The 21,589-nt window shown below is 45.0% G+C and overlaps 1 protein-coding gene and 1 long non-coding RNA gene across 2 annotated transcripts in view; one reads left to right on the top strand and one right to left on the bottom strand.

The window, feature by feature from the left end:
• Nucleotides 1-21,589, bottom strand: part of B4galnt3 (beta-1,4-N-acetyl-galactosaminyltransferase 3) — a 107,050-nt gene that overhangs the window by 41,772 nt on the left and 43,689 nt on the right. The window lies entirely within an intron of this gene.
• Nucleotides 9,938-21,054, top strand: LOC119087672. The gene is made up of 2 exons (XR_005091184.1): nt 9,938-10,068; nt 20,785-21,054. It is a non-coding gene; the product is annotated as an uncharacterized LOC119087672 (long non-coding RNA).

The following is a 21,589-nucleotide window of genomic DNA, read 5'->3' as shown; positions in this document are numbered from 1 at the left end:
CTGGAGCTTGCTATATCGATAAGGCTGGCCTGCAACTCATAGACATTCACCTGCCTCTGCTTCCCGGGTGCGGGGATTAAAAGCGTGCGGCACCCTGCCCACTCCATGCTAGTTTTATTTCACTGTGTAAAGACAGATAACATGAGCACACACGCACATACATCACTTCATCGTGAACAACGGGAGCCCAGTGGAGACCTACAGAAGCTGTTCCAATCCTGTGATCACTGTGTCAGCCCTGAGACAATGAGTCACCTCATCTCTCTACTCCACATTCTATTTCTCGCTCATATGGAAGCAGAGTTTGCCTGAGGGTAGACAGAGCTGGATGTAGGCAGTCCAACACAGTGGATGATGCCAGTTTACCACCAAATAAAGGCTAAATAGTGGAACAAGGTTACCTACACCTTCCCTCCTCCAAAAAGAAAGGAAGGAAGGAAGGAGGAGGGAGGGAAGGAAGGGAGGAGGAGGAGGAAGGAAGGAAGGAAGAAGGAAGGAAGGAAGGAAGGAAGGAAGGAAGGAAGGAAGGAAGGAAAAAACCTAACAGCTCTATATATCAGCAGCAAAACTGAAGGCAGCCCAAGAATGCTTCCAGGAGAAAAGGAACTGGGGTACTGCCTGAAAAGGGATGAACACACAGGGTTACCAGGGCAGGCATAGACATCTTTACAGCGTTGTTTCCAGCCTTTGGATTGGTCTCTGGTAGAAGAGGTTTTCTCCTTCTCTAAACTACAGGGGAGGACTTTTGAGAGGGGAAGGACTGGCCCTCCCAGGACTCTGAAAAGAATGTAAGCAGCCTAGAAGGACACCACAGGTCTAAAGATCCAGGATGAATGTAGACTTGGAAAAGAAGCCCTGGGGTCTGTGCAGAAACTCTCTCCAGAGACTGACAATGCAAAGAGGGGGAGGGATGATGAAACGCAGTGACGCTGAAGAGACAGAATCCTGTCCCATGAGAAAACAAGAGGCTGCCGAGGAGACAAGAGGCCAGGACACTCCGGGCATGGAGTCACAAGAGCCAGGAACTGGCCCTGAGCCGCAGGATGAAAGGCTTCTGTCCCTTGGGAGAGCTTGAGGAGAGAGCCTGGGGAGGCTTGAGGCCAGAAGGGTCCAGCCCAGATCAGAAAATGGAAGCAGCATGTCACAGACAGGCAGATGAAGCAGAGGACTTGTCACCTGGGAGACAGTCCTAAGGGCATGCTTAGGGCTCTGATGGTAGAGAGTGTGATAGTCTTTCCTTTCCTGCTCCCCAATGCCCCAGGGAACTTGATGCAATAAAAATTACTATTACTATAACCATAACAATTAACATGTATGACTTAATACACACACTTATATATATACATATATACATGTCTATTTGTACAGAGGCCTGCTATATATTAACACAAGCACAGATTACTCCACTTTTTCTTTTTTAAAAATTTTAGTTGTAATTTCTAATAAGTAAACTATATAAGCAATCCCTTTTGTAGTGCTTAATAATCTATGAGATGGGGCTAGAGGGATGGCGCATACCTTTAATCCCACCACTCAGGAGGCAGAGGCAGGTGGATTTCTGTGAGTTCGAGGTCAGCCTGGTCTACAGAGTGAGTTCAAGGACAGCCAGAACTATATAATGCTTGCTGTTTTAGAGGATACACGTTGGACTCCCAGCACCACATTGTGACTCACAACCATCTGTAACTCCAGGGGATCTGAGATCCACACCCTCTTCTGGCCTTTGTGGGCACCAGGCACATACGTGGTTCTCAGACATACAACACTCATACACATATTGTAAAAGAAGTAAATATCAATAAATAAGTAAATAAATACAATTTAAAGAAAATAATCTATGATACTACAGAACCTAGAGACCCAAAAGCAAGTGAACTGCGGTTTTAGCAAGAATTGGCTAAAGTATAATTAACACTGGGTAAGAGAGAGGAAGGTATAGGCCTGGCAGAACCAGAGGTTTAATCAGATTATAAACCCAGAAATGTCTTTCAAAACACTGCTACACTGTCTCTCAACAATCTCTTTCCCTGAGTCTGACACTTTTTTTAATTTTCAGTTTTTCCTTGACAGGTTCATGTGTGTAGACACTGAGTCTGTATGTAGCTTTTATGTTTGGACAGGTTCATGTATTTAATGGATGTTGATCATTTTCCTTTTATCTTCTGGTGCCTTCCCTGTCTCTCCTCATCCTCTCTCCCACAGAAACCTTTCTTCCCAACCTTATTTTCATATTTTTTAAAAAATAAACATACACATACATTGTTATTCTTTCTTTTTGAATTACATACATGTTATACAATATATTTTTATTTTAGGCTGTTTTCCCCTGAGACAGGGTCTCACTACAGGTCACACACCACCACACCTAGCTTACGTGATACTGAGAATTGAACCCAAGGCTTCATGCATGCGCATCAAGCATTCTAGCAGCTGAGCTGCATCCACGGCCCAGATTACTCCTATAGAAAACCGAGGCTTACAGGATTGTTGTAGCTGTTGTTTGATCTTGCCAAAAGCCACAAAGACAGTAAGTGACTGAGCCAAGATCTGAGCCCAGAACAAAAGTCTGTGTGCTTAATTCTATTGCTCCCTGTTAAATGTGCGCGAGTTTTCACTTCCACAGTTATCACCTGGTATCATGTGCCCGTTTATTTGCCAGCCCTTGCCTGTTCTCCTACCATCTCCAAACGCCCTTCTACTGATGCGTGAGCACACACACACACACACACGCCAGACCATTTCCTTTCTCTTTCCAATTTGGTCACGAGTTAACCAGCATCTCTCTGCAAGCGCCAAAGAAATGCCAGGGCGGAAATGGAGCCCCAAATACACGATCCCATCATACGAGACAAGAGCATTTGGGCGGAGTGTGAGGTCCTCTTCCTGCTTTTGGCATCTTCTCTTTCTCAACAGACATCATGTAGTGTTCACGAGGGCCCTGGGGACCACCGGTGGAGGCCCAGTTCATCGAGAGGAGGGAATGGCTGAGGGCTGAGGACAGTGGAGGTGGAATCCTAAGGTTTCCCTGCTCCCACTCATGAACAGATAAACACAGGTGGGGCTCTCCTGAGCTTTCCTCCCTGACAAGCCTCCAAGCCTGCTCACAGCCAGCCCCAGGGGCCTGAAGAGCAGTCAGCTGCATCCTCAGCTTCCTGCCAGGCTAGCACCTGAGCTGTTGGGATGGTTGTGACTGCAGGCAGGCTGAGGCTTGCCGCCAGTGACATGGGAGCTGCACTACTGCCCTTGTGGGTGTAGCCTAAAAGGGGACAAAAGAGGGCACCTGAGCCGGTGCCAGGGATGCACCTGTCGTACGGCTGCTGTGGGGCTTCCTGTTCACCCAGTCAGCCAGAGAGAGAGAAAAAAAAAGCCAAGGGAGCAGATGAGGAGAAAAGAGAAGGAAAGCTCCATGTCCTTCTATTTGCTGCTGCTGCTGCTGCTGCTGCTGCTGCTGCTGCTGCTAGAATATGGGCTTTGCTTTATATAGCCCAGCTCAGTAAGTTTCCATTCTTCAGGCACGGGTGGTGATCAACATAGTCTCCAGAAGACAGAGCCCAGCCTGGGTCACCTTGAGGATATCATCATTATCACTATCATCATTACAAAAATTTAAACAACCCATAACATCTCAGGGTCCATTTACTAGTCAGGGATATGACAGTCACGGTTCCATGCGAGGGGGATGTGAACTTAAGACCCTTAATGACATGGAACAGTTTTGGGAAAACGTAGAGCTGACAGAGTCCTGGATTTTGAAGACTGGCCCACAGCCTGCACGTTAATCCTCGAGGACACCTAGGCAAGAAAAGCCACTTAGGTTCTTTTAGGATCCTCGAGGGGGGCTGGCTTTTCTGGACCCACTAGGCCTGGTGCTGTAGAATCATCTTTTTGTACACTGTGAAGGTGTGTTGCCCTCATTAGTTTAATAAGAGCCAACTGGCCAATAGCTAGGTAGGGAGAGCTCAGGCAGGAGAGCCAGACGAGGAGAATACTGGGAAGAAGGGTGGAGTCGCCAGCCAGATGCAGAGGGAACAGGATGTTTAGAAAATGAGGTCACAAGCCAAGAGCCATGTGACAGCATGTAAATTAATAGAAACGGGTTAATTTAAGTTGTAAGAGCTAGTTAGTAACAAGCTTAAGCTATCAGCCAATCATTTATAATTAATAATAAGCCTGTGTGATTATTTGGGAGCTGACTGTCAGTCCTGATGAAAAATTCCACCTACAGCCTGTCTTCTTGTGGAATGGGAAAAAGATATTCTTCAAGGAAAATGTGGAACTACCATTCACCTGCCCGGGGGTCTTTCAAATAGGGGGTTCAGGGTTGCAGGAGTAGGGCGTTTGGCTAACATGCAGAATAAGTGGCTAAGAATGATCAATCAGACGCCTGGGGGAAAATGAGCAAATGGACCAGTGAGCTACCCAGTCACCAGGCATTTGCTGAGCACTGGTGTGTACTGAGAGTATATACCCTACTAACAGCTGGGACAGAGAGAAAAGGACAGACATCAGCTCTTTCCGTGCTGGGGAGCTGATAGGGCAGGCATTCATGGTTAATGAAAGGACCCACTTATCTAAGAACTGGAGATGGTCTGGTCCTCACACTTGTGCCCACATGCAGGGCACGTGCAAGCCAGTTCTGCTGGATACAAGCAGACAGACACAGCAGCTGGGTTTGCTAGATGTTGATGACATAATGTTGCTCAAGGATTTTCCATTTTCAAAGACTCAGACAAGACTATGAGCAAATTCTCTGTAATTAAAAACTTGTCTTCACAGTCCTAACGAGTCTAGGAGAAGCAGCAATATAGGAAAATCCTGATTCTGTAACAGCAATGGAGGGATGGATTTCAGCAAGAATATCACCAGACCTCAGATGAAGGTTTAATGTTGCCCACAGAGGCTCTGGAGGGCATAAAACAGAACTTTAGAAGTTAGTCAACAGCCTGGGCTTGGGGGCTGGAGAGATGGCTCATCAGTTGGAGCACTTCCTGCTCTTTTGGCTCACACCTATCTTTAATTCCAGCTTTAGGAGATCCGATGGTCTAGTCTCCATAAGCACCTGTATTCACGTACACATCCATACAAAGAGATCCATACAATTAAAAAAAATAGGACTGGAGAGATGGCTCAGCTGTTCGGAGTACTAGATGTTCCCGCAGAGGACCTGGATTCAGTTCCCAGCACCCAGCATGGTACCTCACAACCATCTGTAACTCCAGCTCCAAGGGATCTGATGCCCTCTTTGAGCCTCTGTGGGCACTGCACTCACATGTTGCACAGACATACATGCAGGCAAAACATGCATGCTCGTAAAGTAAATCCTAAAACTAAAAAGCAAATACAACCTTAAAGCCCTAGGCTCTTCCAGGTCAAAGGAAACAGGGATTCTCTCTCCTGAGTAAGAGAGAGAGAAAAATGGTTGCCACTGTTGGAGGACCTGCAGAGACAGAGCATCACTGATAGGAAGAAGTGGGAGCCAGGATAAAAACAAACAAACCAAACCATCACCATCTGAAGGTGGTGGGGGAGACCCGGGGAGGGAAATAGTGAGGACTGTGTCTGTGAAAAGCCAGCACGCACATCAGCTAGCCACTCAGGAGATGGAAGGGAAACTGGGCACAGCGGCACACCCGCATCACAGCCACACACAGGAGGCAAGACTGCGGCTCTTAAGTAATTTTCTTTAAAAGACAAGAGGGGACAAGCAGGAGCTACTTCACAATTAACTGCTAACAACGAAGAGCCTGGGCTTTCGGGATGACTACAGACGATGACAACACAGACCTGGGAGGGGTTCTGTTTAGAAACCTCTCCTCCACGCACAACCCCACTCCACCCACCCACAGGTTGGCACGGGCTTCCCACCGAGAAAACCACCAGAGCCACAGATAGACATCTGCCCAGGCTCGTCTCGGCTACTCGCTTGACATGCATTGTCTCAGCTCACTCCCACAGCAATCACATGAACACAGTTCCTGATGTACAGACGGGGAGACTGAGGTCCTCACAGCCTCCAGACAATGGCACTGAAAAACTGCTGGCTTTTCAAAAAGGTCTCCTAACAAGCATCTTACATAGGACCTTCTGCTGTACAAAAGGGCCACAGAATCCAAGGGAAGCAAAGAGAGGGAGCATCCTTGAAGCCGAGCACATCTTCTTGGGCCACACGGGCCTTGGTTTGGACCAGCAGTCTAGAGACTTAAGTCTCCCAGCCCATTTCACTTGATATCAGTGATATCAGACTACCCCCACCCCACACATTTGCAGTGTGGGGATCCAACTTAGAGCAAGGCAGGAAAGCGATCCACCATTGAGCCACTGAATACGCTCCCTTCTTAGCAGCTGGGGCCTCTTTTCTGCATCTGGCTGGAAAACAAATAAGGCGTATTATCTGATGTGGGTGCCTGCCAGCTGCTAGACCTGCACGGTCTGAGTCAAGTGACTTGCCAAAACCCAGCTGAGGCTACTGTAACCTGTTTCTGGGAGAGAGAAGGAATGGGACAGGACGGCATACAGGACAGCGGCGGCGGGAATATCAGGGTCAGGTGTGGCACACGCCTTTAATCCCAGCACTCAGCAAGGATCTCTGTGAGTTCAAGACCAGCCTGGTCTACACAGAGTTCCAGCCAGCCAAGGCTACAGGGAGGGTATTATGAGGGTAAGCTTTACCTTCTGCCTTCCCAAAAATGCCATCTAAATGAAACTTTGAGGGCTTGTACGCACTGAGGGCAATGGACGGGCCATAAGGGTCAGGCCCTCATCCCAGAGCCAATATCTCATATTCTCGGTCTCACTCTTACGTTCAGCCCAGTGCCACAAACCTTTTCCATTTTGTTGACAAGGGCACAGAGACCCAAAGGCAAGTTCACTGACTTGTCTAATACACAAGGGGAGTCAGTGTTAAGGATGTCAGAAGTCGGTCTTTGATTCTTGCCAGAGGCACAGTATGCCATCCTAGTGTTTAAACAGCACCTGAGCCCGACCTTCAGGAAGGCCTGAAGATCATGTCTCTCCCACTATTATATTCCCACGACATCAAGTGAGCACTTGATACGTGCGGATAAATGAATGCCAAACGGTGTTGGTGTGGGGAGCTGGAATAGTTACTCAGGCTGCATCTCCTCATAATTCTGGACTAGAGACTGGATGAACTGACCGACACTGGCCCTGACATTCTGAGAAACTGCCACCAGCTGACGGCTGTCTTAGCAGTCTGTGGACGCTCACGGTGGCTCAGATGCCAACGTCACAACCCCAGGGTCTGTCTCTAAGGAAGCCTGGCTGCTGCTTTAGTGCACACACTATTTCCCTTTCCCTTTCTCTCTTCCTCTCTTCACCCATTCCACCCACCCCATCTCTGTCACCTCACTATTTAGCCCTGACTGACCTGAGGCTCACCATGTAGACCAGGCTGGCCTCCAGCTCACAGAGGTCCACCCGCCTCTGCCTCCAAAGGCATTAACCACCATGCCTAGTCTTCTGTCTCTTTTCTAAATGTAACTTTGAGGTGTGTTTATGTATTGGAAATACATATAAGATGAACTAATCTTGATTATCAACTTGGTAAGATTAAGAGGCACCAGGGAGATTGGTGAAGTATTCCTCTAGGGAGTCTGTAGGGTGCTCCCAAATGACTGACATGAAGACTCTACCTAATGAATGTTTTAATCAACTGATATCAGACTTAGACTCTGGAAAGGCTCCTGAAGTAGCAGAACTGTGGGAGGTGGAGCCTGCAAGAGATATGCCTGTCAGACAGAGACACGCTCTCGAGACCACTATCCGTGATTCTCTGTATTTCTCTTCATAATCCAAGCATCGCCACATGGACTCCTCGTCATGATGCAACGAACCCTCTGAAACGTGAGTGAAGAACAGCCCCTCCCCCATTGAGTTGTTTCTGCCAGGCATTTTGGTATAGTAACGCAAAGTCTAGCAGAACACATAACATAAAACTTGACCACTTTTAAATTTGCAAGTGGGTCTGGAGCGAGAGCTCAGCTGTTAAATGTTAGGCTCACCACCCCCCACCGAAAATGGTTCAGCCATTAAAAATTATGCTCACAACCCAAAGTGCAAGTTTGCAAGTGCTCTTCCATGAGCTACATGTCAGAGCACTTCAACCATTTTTAGGTGCACAGTTCACTGGCACATTCAGTTAAGTACATTTACACTATTATACAACCATCCTTCCTACAAAGTTTTCATCACTCCAACCTGAAACTCTGTATACAGGAAGTGATTTCTATTGCTTTTCCTCCCAGCCCCTGGGAACCACTATGCTACTTTCTCTGTGAACTCTACTATCTATAAATTCACCACACTAAGTATCTCATATACATGCAATCTTACAATATTTGTTATTATGTTTGGCTGATTTCGTAATTATATGTTTGGCTCATAATTATATGTTCGGCTTATTTCATAATTATAACATTATTTCATAGTTCAACCAAGTTGTAGCATGTGTCAAAATACCTTTCCTTTCCTTTAAGGCTGAACAATATGCCACTGTATATAGGTAGATGCAATCAGACACTTTTCTCTGTCTCACTCCAGTCCCACAGTCCCATAGCTGCTTTTAAAATAAGCACTCAGAGGCTTAATATTAATTACAAACTGTCTGGTCTATGGCTCAGGCTTATTACTAGCTAGCTATGACATCTTAAATTAATCCATTTCTATTAATCTATATTTTGCCAAATGGCCTTGGTGTTACTGGTCTGCTGGCATCTTGTTCCTTGGGCAGCTGGATGGCATCTGCCCTGACTTTTCCCTGTTTCTCTGCTTGGATTTCCCGCCTGGCTATAACCTGTCTTGCCACAGGCCAAGGCAGCTTCTTTATTAACCAATGGTAGCAACATGTATTCAAAGCATACAGAAAGACCATCCCACAGCACTTCCCCTTTTCTGTCTATTCAAAAAGGAAGGTTTTCATTTTAACAGTAAAATTACATATAACAAGACAGCTATCAAACTAGAATTACAACTATAATATCTAGTCTATTTGTATTTGGCAAAATTAAAGAAAATATTCTATATTTGTGAGTGTAAAATTTCATATCTAATGCCAGGCAGCAGTGGCACATGGCTTTAATCCCAGCACTCAGGAAGCAGAGCCAGGTGAATATCTATGTGTTTGAGGCCAGCCTGGTCTACAGAGCGAGCTCCAGGACAGGCACCAAAACTATACAGAGAAACCCTGTCTCAAAATGCCCCCCACACCCCAAAAAAGTTTCATATCTCATTTACCTTTTATCATAACCAAGGAAAACTAATTATAACTATCTAGTCTTCAACTCCATCAAAGACCACAGAAGGATATAATATTATCTGAGTAAACAGGAAGTCATTGCAAGCAACTTCCATAATTCTAGAAATGACAGAGACAGGTATATATCACATTTTGTTTATGTATCCATCCATCATGGAAAGCTGGGTTGTTTCTACTACTAGGGTATTTTATATATATATATATAATATATATATATATATATATATAATATAATGTAATAATATTATATATAATATATAAAATATATATATATTTTTAAAGGCTGCAAAACATAAATGTTCAGGTGTCTCTTTGAGACCCTGCTTTTAAATCTTCCAGGAAGGCAAACTACTAAACTACAAACAAACAAATACATTAATTAACTAAATTAAATTAAAACAAACAAACAAACAAACAAATAAAAATCTAGCAGGTCCTGAAGACCAAGAGGACCAGGCTGCTATCTCAGAGAAATGGTAGTAACGCCTGGGTTTCACTGAGGATGCAGATGAGGATGTAGAAACCTGTGGGGCCCTGGATAAGAAGAGGAGTGATATGTTGGTATGCTCAGGCTGAACCACTCCCAGTCCGTAACAAGGAAAGAGCAGAAGATATGAGTGCCTAAGGAAGGGCGTTCCCCAGGGCACTCAAGTTCTAGTACACTAGACAGTGTAGAAACACCAATTTCAACACAGCCCAGCTTCCAGGAGTGCTTAAACTTTCCGGTCCCTTATCAATCTGCAGCTCAGAAAGCACATGTGGAGACTGTTAGTCACCTATCCTCCAAGAAGCAGGTATTTCAGAGTAACCAATTAGAACCTTTTTAGTCCAGTTGTTTGATTATAGCTACAGAGAGTGACAGTGGAATTAGCACAATGGTATAGACGTGTGTGTGTGTGTGTGTGTGTGTGTGTGTGTGTGTGTGTGTGTGTGTGTGTGATGGGGTCAGTCTGGTCTCAAACTTGTAATCTTCTTGCCCCAGCCTCCCACGTGCTGGGAATACAGATATGTGCCACACGCTTGGTTCTAGATACTTTGAACTCCTGTTGTAAGTCATGTGTGTACAGATGCACACTGCTAGTGTGTAGTATGACCGTGTACCAGTCAGTGAATCAGCAACTAAACACAAAGACTGGAAGATTAGTTCTCCACTATGGTTTGATCTGGTTAGAACCATAGGCCTACCTGCCTTCCCTCTAGGCTTAACTTAAGCCACAGGTAATTTTGGGAGCTGGTTATAGAGAACTCGGGAGTCAGAAGCAGGGGTATCACTGGAAGTCTGAGGCCACCTAGTCTTTATAGTGAATTTCTGGCCAGCCAGGCTACAAGACCATGCTTTTGCTTTTTATTTATTTATTTATTTATTTATTTATTTAGTTAGTTAGTTAGTTAGTTAGTTAGTTAGTTGTTAGTTAGTTAGTTTTTTGAGACAGGGTTTCTCTGTGTAGCTTTGGCACCTTTTCTGGAACTCACTCTGTAGCCCAGGCTGGCCTCGAAAACACAGAGATCCACCTGCCTCTGCCTCCCAAGTGCTGGGATTAAAGGTGTGAGCCACCACCGCCCAGTGCTTTTGTTTTGTGTTTGTTTTGTTTTTAAGGTAATTTGGGGAAAGACCACAAAGCAAATAAAATAGGGAATCACACCACCAGGCCCCAGAGAGGCCAAGAGCTGAAATCTTGAATACCTCAATCTCTCAACACCTCTGATGTTGAAAACAGTTTAGCTGTACATAACCGACTTGATTCTTTAAAGGATAAGAGGTTTTCCTGAGAGTCATCTATTTTTAAAGCAAGGGTACACAAATGTATCAAAGACACAGACACTGTAACACTTTACAGACTATCTGGAAACTGAGGGAATTGGCTATTTAGACTATTATATGTACTCAATCTTTCTCTGTCCCGCCAGCTCCCAAATGACACAGAGACTTCTTATTAAGGATGAAAGCTTGGCCTTAGCGTAGGCTTGTTCCCAACTAGCTCTTATAACTTGTTAATCCACGCTCTGCCATGTGACTCGTTAGCTCTCCTCAGTACTGTATGTGCAACTTTCTCTGTGTCTCACTCACTGGAGAATCCCGCCTCTCTTCTTCCCAGAGTTCCTGTCTGTGCCTGGAAGTCCCACCCATCCTCTCCTGCCTAGTTCTTTACTAAACCAATCAGAAGGTGCCTTGGCAGAGATACAACTTCACACTGTGCAAAAAGATTATCCCACAACAGTTATACAGAGATGGTGTTCTAAATGGATTTCTTGAAAAGATAAGGAAAAAAACAGTCATTAGTCAGACTTTGAAAGTGATGCTTTTGCTGGCTGGTGGTGGCGCACACCTTTAATCCCAGCACTGGGAGGAAAAGGCAGGCAGAGCTCTGTGAGTTCAAGGCCAGCCTGGTCTACAGAGTGAGTTCCAGGACAGTCAGGGCTGTTACACAGAGAAACCTTGTCTAGAAAAGCCAAAAAAAAAAAAAAAAAAAAAAAAAAAAAAAAAAAAAAAAAAAAAAAAAAAAAAAAAGAAAAGAAAAAGAAAAAAAGAAAGGAAGTGGTGTTTTCAGCTTTGGCCTGCAATCCCAGCATATTAGAGACTGAGTAACTCAGGAGAATCTCAAGTTCAAAGCCAGCCTGGACTGTGTAGTGAGACCATCTTAAACAAACAAACAAATAGCAACAACAACAGGAAAATAGCTCAAGCTGAGCACAGTGGCGCACACTCTTGATCTCAGCACTCAGTAGACAGGGGCCGGCAGAGTTCTGTGAGTCTGAGGCTAGCCTGGTGTACATATTCCAGGACAGCCAGGGCTACATAGAGAGACCTTGTCTCAAACAAAATAGCCTGTTGCAGTCTAGGGAAACAGAAATCATTGCTACAAGCTCAAACATGGTCTCCATTAGGAAGCTAAAGGCTAAGGTGATGTTGTCTGAGATCACAAAGCCAGTTCGGAGAAGACCCACGACTAAAACCCAGGTCTCTGTCTGGTTCAGAGCACATTCCTAGTCTACTAACAAGCGAGGCATCTAGTCTATGAGTCTGATGGCAAATGCCCAATATTGCTGGGTATGTCTAGCCTGGACTCTAAGAACACAAGGCTTCTTGTGGAAATAAGGTCACGGTCAACAGAGGCAACTTGGAGAACACGTTTCCCCAAGAATCTGAGCCTGTGAGTGAAGGGCAGGATCAGTCCTAAATCTGACTGATACCGCATGAAGAAGGCTCTGAGCTCGGCAAGGCTGGGCATTACCTGTGGCCTCAGTCTGAACGGTGAGTGCTTGAGAAGTGATGTCAGACCTGACTGACACCCCACTTATTAGCCTCCCTACATGATTTCCTCTACCATCCTTACATGCACAGAAATACCCAGAAACACACTAAGTACTTCCTTGACATGTTAATCTCCTAACATTTCACAATAGAAGAGGGGAGGGAAAAGATCCTTTCTTTAGGTTTCGAAGCAATTTTTAAAATAAAGAATAAGGGCCGCTGTGTAGCCCAGTGACAAGGCACTTGCCTCATATGCGTAAAGCCCTAAATTCCAGCCCCATAAGTTTAAAAAGGTGGCACGTATGCATAGATGTATTTATTTATTCTGTGTGTATGTGTGAGGCTACAAATCAAATCCAGGGCCTCAATAATCACACTTATTTTATTTTATAGTTGGGGGGGGGGCAGGGATGGACAACAGTAGACACAGTTTTCTGCAGTCTGTTCTCTCCTATGGGTCCTGGGGGTGAAACTCAAGTCATTAGGCTCAGCCACGAGCACCTTTACCTGCTGAGTTACTCAAAGGCCTCCCCAGAACCTTTAAATCAGTAAGATAAACAATTGCAAGTATACGTGAGAAAGGGACTTGGACTCGGAAGGCCAGGCCAGTTGATATTGACAGTCCAGTCGATATCGCTGTTCTCTACCTTCACCGTAAGAATCTGTCCCTTAGGGGCAGCTGATGACCTGAGCTGGAGTCATATGGTAGAAGGAGAAAAGCGGCCCCCACAACTTGTCCTCTGACTTCCACATTTGCACTATGGCATATGCACACACGCATGCATGCACACACACATACACACATGTGCATGCACACATACACATGCATGCACACACTCAAAACACACATAAAGTAAATAAAGCAATGTAATTTTCTAAATCTTGAAGAAAGAATCAGTCCCTTGGGCTGTAGTATAAATATTTACTTTGGCTCAGATGCCACTGATTACAACTCCATAAGATGACTTCTACTGGTCTGCTCTGACCTTCACAAAGTCAATGAGACCTTGCCTCAAGATGGCTGATTAAACTACTGAATGATAGTTTTATATTCTCTACAGTCAAAAAATTAGCTCTAGCTAGGCATAGTGATACATACCTTTAATCCCAGTACACAGTAAGTAGAGATAGGTGATCTCTGAGTTCGAGGCCAGTCTGGTCTACAGAATGAGTTCCAGAACAGCCAGGGCTACACAGAGAAACCCTATCTCAAAAAAACAAATAATAATAATAATAATTTCACACACACACACACACACACACACACACACACACACACACACACACGACCCAGCTCTATAGCTCTAAAGAAAAGTGAGAATTTCAACTGGCTATTTGATATGTTAGACATCGTATTTTCTGAACCCTAATCAAGATATACACTACAAAAAAAAAAAAAAAAAAAAAAAAGATATACACTACAAAACCCTACAGAGATGCCCACAAACCAACACTAGAACTGCCAAGACAGGTCTAAGCACTTGGCAGGCTGAAACAATTTCAGTACGTTTGAGGCCAGCCTTGGCTACTTAGTGAGATTCTGTCTCTAAATAAATAAATGAATAAATAAATAAATAAATAAATAAACATCATATTATCTAGCTATATTACTCCTTGGTATATACCAGAAGGAATCCAGGTCAGCTCACAACAGAGGTATTTGAACATCCATGTTCACTGGATAATTAGTCACAATAGTTAAGATATGGAATTAGCCGAGATGCCTGTTAATGGATGAACAGGTAAAGAAAATGCTGACAAGCTGGGTATGGTGGCGCACACTTTTAATCCTAGTACTTGGGAGGCAGAGGCAGGTGGATCTCTGAATTTGAGGCCAGCCTGGGCTACAAAACAAGTTCCAGGACAGTCAGGACTGTCACACAGAGAAACCCTGTCTCTAAAAAATAAAAAGAAAGGAAAGAAAAGAAAAAGAAAATGTGACAGGCAAATATATAGTTATACAATTGAGTTTTATTCAACCATAAAGAAGAATATAATTATGTCATTTGCAGGAAAATGGATGGATCGGGGGATTATTTTAAACAAGGTTAAGTTAGAAAGATAAATGCTGCGTTTGTTTTCTCCTATGTTGAATACACACATCACATATATATGTATTCTTGTCATATGACATGGTAGCAGACGGGGGTCTACATAGGAGGGGAGGAGTCTAAAGACCAAGGGATGGAAGACAAGGGGGGGTAATCTGGAGTGTGAGTATAAACAAGTACAATGATAAATATAAATGAAAATGATATGATACCTATTTTGTAAAATGACTAAATAATAATGATATGTGTTCTTTTGGGGGTAGGGTTTCGAGACAGGGTTTCTCTGTGTAGTTTTGGTGCCTGTCCTGGATCTCACTCTGTAGACCAGGCTGGCCTCGACCTCACCGAGATCCACCTGGCTCTGCCTCCTGAGTGCTGGGATTAAAGGTGTGTGCCACCGTTGCCCGGCTCTGTTATGTGTTCTTATCTAAATAATAATGATATGTGTTCTTACTACATCAACCTAGGCAAAAGAGTCACATTGTTCAATAGTTGATTATCACTTTCAGTAATCCCAGCACATAGTGGGATGCTAAAGTAGGGTTATCCTGCAGGTTTGAGACCACCCAGGCTTAGTGAGTTCTAGGCCAGCTTGGGTTAAAGTTAGGCCTTGTCTCAAAAAAAAAAAAAAAAAAAAAAAAAATGTATTTTCAAAGCTCTCTGTTGTCCTTAGCCTCACACAGTTCCTAAGTTCCTCAGATAAGTGTTAGGACTCACCTATAAACCACTCTGATCCACTTAGAGCTGAGTCAATAGAGATGTTGACTAAACATGCACAGATGGTTCATTCGGAGACTCTCTACTCCATGTTCGGTCCCCACAACTCATTGATTTCTCCATCACCCACCCCTTTTCTTGAGCCAGGGCTGGCCCCAGGTGCAACACTTGGATGAAGAGCTGGGAGTGTAGGACTATCCTGGGGTCAGATAAATGTGGAAATCCTCAGCCCACTACAGGACTTTAGTAAGGAGCAGGGAAGCGGCAGGCCAGGTACATCAGAGGGCACCTTCAGGGTGACCATCTCAGGGTTACCTATCCCAACTCTGTTCACCCTGAGAAACAGCAGGCATTCATCTGGATGCCAGTGTCTAACTGGTTTAAGGAACCTCTGATGCCAGGTCTAGTGGAACCAAAGAGAAAATCAAGGGCACCGAAGAAGATGAGCTGATAAAATCTGCTTAGAAATAGGTCAGACTGCCCCGGTCCCTACCCTGAAAAGGGAGGAGGAAGTTAAGTGTGCTGTGGAGAACCAACGATGTGAAAGATGAAAGGCAACAGGGGTCTTCTGAGCTGGGCACGCTCCTTTTGGATCTCACCCACTCTCATTTTACATGATATAACTTTAAATGGGCTCTGGAGCCTGCTCCTACTTGGAGTGCCTGTAAAGACAACTAAGGCAGAGGGCTTGGACCTTTTATTTTATTTTTTTCCCTTCTTGAACACAAACTTTGATGTTTAATGATCTCTGATCACTGTATCCTAGTAATACATAAAACTCTTGGGACGCTATTAACTGTTGAGCCTTCCTGGGTCTTAGGGGAATATGTTTTCCATGTTTCAAAGAGTCTGTTGTAGGCAATTTATTGGGCAAGATGCAAATTTATCCCCTTGGGCTGCTAGGAGCACTAAGCTAGACTCCCCAGCGTTCACCACCATACAGAAACAGATACAGCTTCCTCACAAAGACTGCCGTCTGTTACCTATTTTAAGTTGGCTTCTTACCAGTATATTAGAGTTCTGACGGTTGCATAGACTAGCTCAAGGTGGAGATAAAGCTTTTAAAAGGTGCTTAAAAAGAAAGGCACACTCAGTCAACAGGCTAGATTTACCAAGCACGGTGTGGGGCACAGTTGCTTTGTCTGGTGGTCAAGTACAGTCTAACAAATGAAGTTAAGAGTCAGAAAGTTCTGGCCTGAGTCCCTGCCTACTACTTTTTTGCTATATGCCTTTTGCCAAGTCTGCTATCATTTCAAGATCTCTACTGCCTCATCTTCCAACTGCAACATTCAGAGGCTTGAACGAATTCGGCCAATATGTGCTCAAAGTAGATGAGGCTGGGCAGCTCCATTCAGCACTCAAGGCTATGGCTTACTGATTTCCCACGCTGTGCCAAGTACTGTGCATTCATTCATTCATTCCCAACGCAGAACCAGGGAGGTACTCCTTTCCCCAGCCTACTGATAAGATTTCACAGGCTTTGCTCCAGATCTCACAAAAGGCTGAGTTCTGTGTGGTGTCAAAGTCCAGCTGCTCACTTGATCCTCAACCCAGCCCTGAGAAGCTGGTCTTATGACGCCTCCTCGTTAATGGAGAACAGAAGCTAAGGAAACCGGTCAGGAAGCAGGAAGTCACATGTGAAGTCCCTGTGTGGCCACTGACACAGGGCTGGCTGCATTTTCCACAGTCAATCCTGCCTCCAAGTGTGTTTTTTCCACAGCACCCAGGTCGGGTGGTGAGAGAACAACAGGGTACACAATGAAACACAAAGGCTCTTTGTGAAGAGGACCCAAACAGGTAGTCTGGGGTGGGTGAGTTTCTGCGTCTCAAAGGCCTGCCCCCACCTACGCTGGGTCCCAGGCTAGAACCATAATGTAGTTTTCTGAACTAAAACGAGCACAGAAACATCCTTGAATCCTTCCCTGGATCCCAGAGCACAGAAACCTGCCAGGCAGAATCCAGGATCCTTGATAGTCTTCCTTTTAGCTCTCACATAGCCGCCTTCTGTCTTTTTGCTAAAAGCTCAGTCTCCTGCCTCAAACCACTTTGCGGCTGGCTCGCGCTGGGACCGTTCTTCCTGGTGACACTCCACCTTACTCATCAGTCCTGTGGAATACCATTCACTATCATCCACTTCCCTACGCTTGCTCTGACTTTTCTTTATATGTATTTTTAAATTTACCCAGTCCCTATGTGAACATCTTTGCAGGAACTCAGAAAAACCAAACTTCATATTTGCTTCTAAACCTGGGTCCCCCAAAGATATGCATCTTGGTAAATGGCAGCATCCCAAGTCCATCATCTTTGGGGCCAAGGACATGCCCAGTGGTGGGGTACTTACCCAGCATGCATCAGGCCTTGAGTTCCATGTCCAGCATTGGAGGTAAGGTGTGAGGAGCAGTTGATGGTGTGTGAGAGACCTAAGAACTGGCATCCAGCAAGCTCCCAAGAATGTTGGGGCTACTGGTTCTCAGTTCTTGAGTAGCAAAGTTTTCTGGAAGAATCTATGACTGAGCTTAGGTGGTAGAACACTTGTTGAGTGTGTGCGCATCCCGGGTTCAACCCCCAACACTGGAAAATAGTTTTATGGTATATGTGAGCAAAGTACTTCTCAGCCAGTGGCCATTTAACTGTCTTCAATCAATGGTTCATATATAGCTGCTCTGATTTCTAGACTGAGTTCAAAAGTGAAACTGTTGGGTAACACAGGGTATACATGTGTTAGAACTGAAGCACAGACATTAGCAATTCATCATCATTTATATCATTTAGGTGTGTTTTAGGAGAGAGGATAGCTTAGACAATAAAGGCACTTGCCACCAAGCCTGATGACCTGAGTTCAATCCCCATAGTGGAAGAAGAGAACTGACTCCCCCAAGTTGTCATCTGCCTTCATATGTATGCCATGACTCGCAACCACACAGACACATACACAGGGAATAAATAAATGGAATAAAAAATTTAAAACTCACTCAAAACACAGGTGGCTTTATAACGTGTGTTGTTGTTTTATTTTGTTGTGTCTTAGTGTTGTGTGTGTTTGTGTGTGTCTTATGTTTGTTCTTAGTATATGTGTTGTGTGTTAGTGTTGTGTTGTTATGTGTTGTTTTTGTTGTGTGTTTTGTTGTGTGTGTGTCTTAGTGTGTGTGTGTCTTAGTGTGTGTGTTGTTGTGTGTTGTGTTATTGCTATGATGAAACACCATGACCAAAAGCAAGTTGGGGAGGAAAGGGTTTATTTGGCTTACACTTCCATATCACCCCTCATCATGGAAAGAAGTCAGGACAGGAACTCAAACAGGGCAGGAACCTGGAGGCAGGAGCTGATGCAGAGGCCATGGAGGAGTGCTACTATAGCAGCCCATAGCTTCTTCAGCCTGCTTTCTTACATAACCCAGAACCCATGACCCAAGGGTGGTCCTAACCCAGAATGGGCTGGGTCCTTCCCATCAATCAGTCATTAAGAACATGCCCCACAGGCTTGCTTGCCTATAGACAGATCTTAGGAGGCATTTTCTCAAGAGAAGCTCCCTCCTCCCAATGACTAACCAGTGTCACGCTGACGTAAAAACTAGCTGGCCCAGTGTTCCTGCAAGTTGCTCAGTTCTCCTCAACCAGCACAAGTACTTTTCAGCAGCTGCACACTTTTGCTGTGGTGCCATACAGCTCCCCTCCACGCGCGTTTCTTTCCCACATGAAACAAGGGATTATGAAAAATGAGATTAACAATGTCCATCTACTTTACCTGGCAAGGGTCACTTCACACTCACTAGTATAGGTGTGTGTGTGTGTGTGTGTGTGTGTGTGTGTCTGTGTGTGTGTATCTGAGACAGTCGGTGAAGATATGGAGAAATTAGGACCTTCAAACAAAGGAAAAACAGCCAAAACTCTGAAGGCAGAGGTAGGAAGATCGTCCATGAGTTCTAGGCCAGCAATATAAAACAAAACAAAAACAACAAAAAAAGAAGTAAAAACACCAGAGCAGTGCCAGTCCTGACAGCCCCAAACCGTAAACAACCCACTGTCTATCAGCAATTAATGAAGACACCTGGAGACAGGAGACAGAATCAGACAGTGGGTTCAAGGTCAGCCCAGGCTACACAGTGAGTGAGTCCCAGGACAGCTGCTGAAGCTGTTTAGGGAAGCCCTGTCTCAAAAAACAAAAACAGAACCAGGGTGGTGGTGCACACTTCCAATCCCAGCACTGGGAGACAGAGGCAGGAGGATCTCTCTGAGTTTGTGACCAGCCTGATCTGCATAGTGAGTTCCAGGACAGGCAACGAAACATAATGAGACCCTATCTCAAAAAAAAAAAAAAAAAAAAAAAAAAAAAGGAAAAAGAAGCTTATCTCAAAAGACAAAACAGCTGGCAGTAGTAGCTCATGACTTTAATCCCAGCACTAAGAAGGCGAAGGCAGAGGCAGGCGGATCTCTGTGAGTTCGAGGTCAGCCTAGTCTATAGATTGAGTTCCAGGACAGCCAGCGCTACACAGAGAAACCCTGTCTCAAAAAAAACCAAACAGAGAGAGAGAAAAAAAAACAAAAAGGGCTAGGGATTCGGCTCAGCTTGTAGAACGCTTTTAGCACATCCTTAGTCCTGGGTTCAAGTCTCAGCACCCATAAACAGGGCAAGGTGGGGTAAGCCTTAATCTCAGCACTCAGAAATAGAGGTAGGAGAATCAGAAGTTTAAGGCCATTCTTGGGCTACATTGTGAGTTTGAGGCTAGCCTAGGCTAAATGCCACCATGTCTTACCCCACCACTACCACCACCCCCAAAAAAAAGAAAGAAAAGAAAAAGAAGCAAAATATATACGCATGCAAGGAATATCTATCTATCTATCATATCTATATATATATATAATACAGTTTAACAATTATTTACATCACATTTATGCTATACCAGATACCACAAGCCATCTAGAATGACTTCTAGTATACAAGAGGATGTACTAGGTTGTATGAACATAAGGAACTGGAGCATCCCTGGATTTGGGCATCCTCAGGTTACCCGCAGGCCCTGGAGCCAATCTCCTGTGGATACTAAAAGACTCGAGCTACATCATTAAACCTGAAAATACTACTGTTTGTTAAGTGAAAGGAAAAACCCAGACACAATGGGGTACCTATTACATGGGCCGTTCATATGAAATGTTCAGAATCGGCAAATTCCCGGAGGTTAAAAAAACAAGAGAAGACTTGTGGTTGCCTGTACTGGAGGATGGAGAGAAGATGGAGTGATTGCCACTGTGTACTTGGTTCCTTTTCAGAGCAAAAAAAAAAAAAGTTAAAATTAAAATTAAATAGTGATTGCACTGCACTGTCCTTGGTGGGGGCGGGAGGGGGGCCCGCGGGGGGGGGGGCGTGTATGGTACTGGAGGTTACACTTCCCCTTGCACGTGATAGGTAGAGCTCTACCACTGAGCACTGAGCCACACCCCCAGACCCCTACTGAACTGTGTACTTCAACCAATGATTCCTTTTTCTTTTTCAGGATGGGCACTGAGAACCCGACCTACCCTCTCCCGCCACCAGGACATGGAGGTCTCCATTCTTCCTCCTTCCCAAAGCATCCCCACCCCCAGCTTAATTACCACAGATCCCTGGAGAGTGGGCAACAGGTTTCTCTTCAAAGCTGACTCCTTAGGATCTGTAGATAGCAGAGCCCCTCCCTCTGATGCCCAACCCCCTCCTCTTTGTGCACAGATCGTTTACTTATTAAACCAATTAGATTAAATGACTCATACTGCACCCTTGGGCATGAGCTGGTGTAAATATCTCACTAGAGACTGACTTGTTCTTGAAAGCTCAGGTGAGCTCCCCTCTCCAAGTACTTCTCAGATCACAGAAGGAGAAACTGGAGGACCATGGAGTTGGGGAACGTCGCCACTCCATCCCTGAGCTGCGTCACGCCAAGGAAGACCACACTACCTCCTCAAAGAACTGACACAAAAGCTTTCTTATTTCCGGGCTCACAAAAACAGCAGGCCAGGAAAACTCATACCAAATTCCTGGTGCTTCAAAGGAACCAGGGGTCTCACATGCTAGGCAAGGACTCTATCACTGAGGACCAAGACCAGCTCTGAGTGGGCAGAGCTATCCAGAGCCCTCCGGTCTGCCTAATGCTGCCACATCTCAGGCCCACCCAGTAACACCCAGAGCTGGGCTCATGGTGTTCCACCCCTGACAAAACCTCGTGTGAGTTAGAGGCCTTGTAGACATGTTGCATGCCCTGGCCAGCCTGGGCAATCAAAGCCCATCACTCGCCTTACCTGAAAAGTAAGGAGAAGAGCCTAAAT

This window comes from Peromyscus leucopus, chromosome 3 (genome assembly GCF_004664715.2).
Source record: "Peromyscus leucopus breed LL Stock chromosome 3, UCI_PerLeu_2.1, whole genome shotgun sequence".
Taxonomy (NCBI): domain Eukaryota; kingdom Metazoa; phylum Chordata; class Mammalia; order Rodentia; family Cricetidae; genus Peromyscus; species Peromyscus leucopus.
The sequence above is the reverse complement of the archived record's forward strand: the minus strand, read 5'-3'. Positions and strand labels throughout refer to the sequence as shown.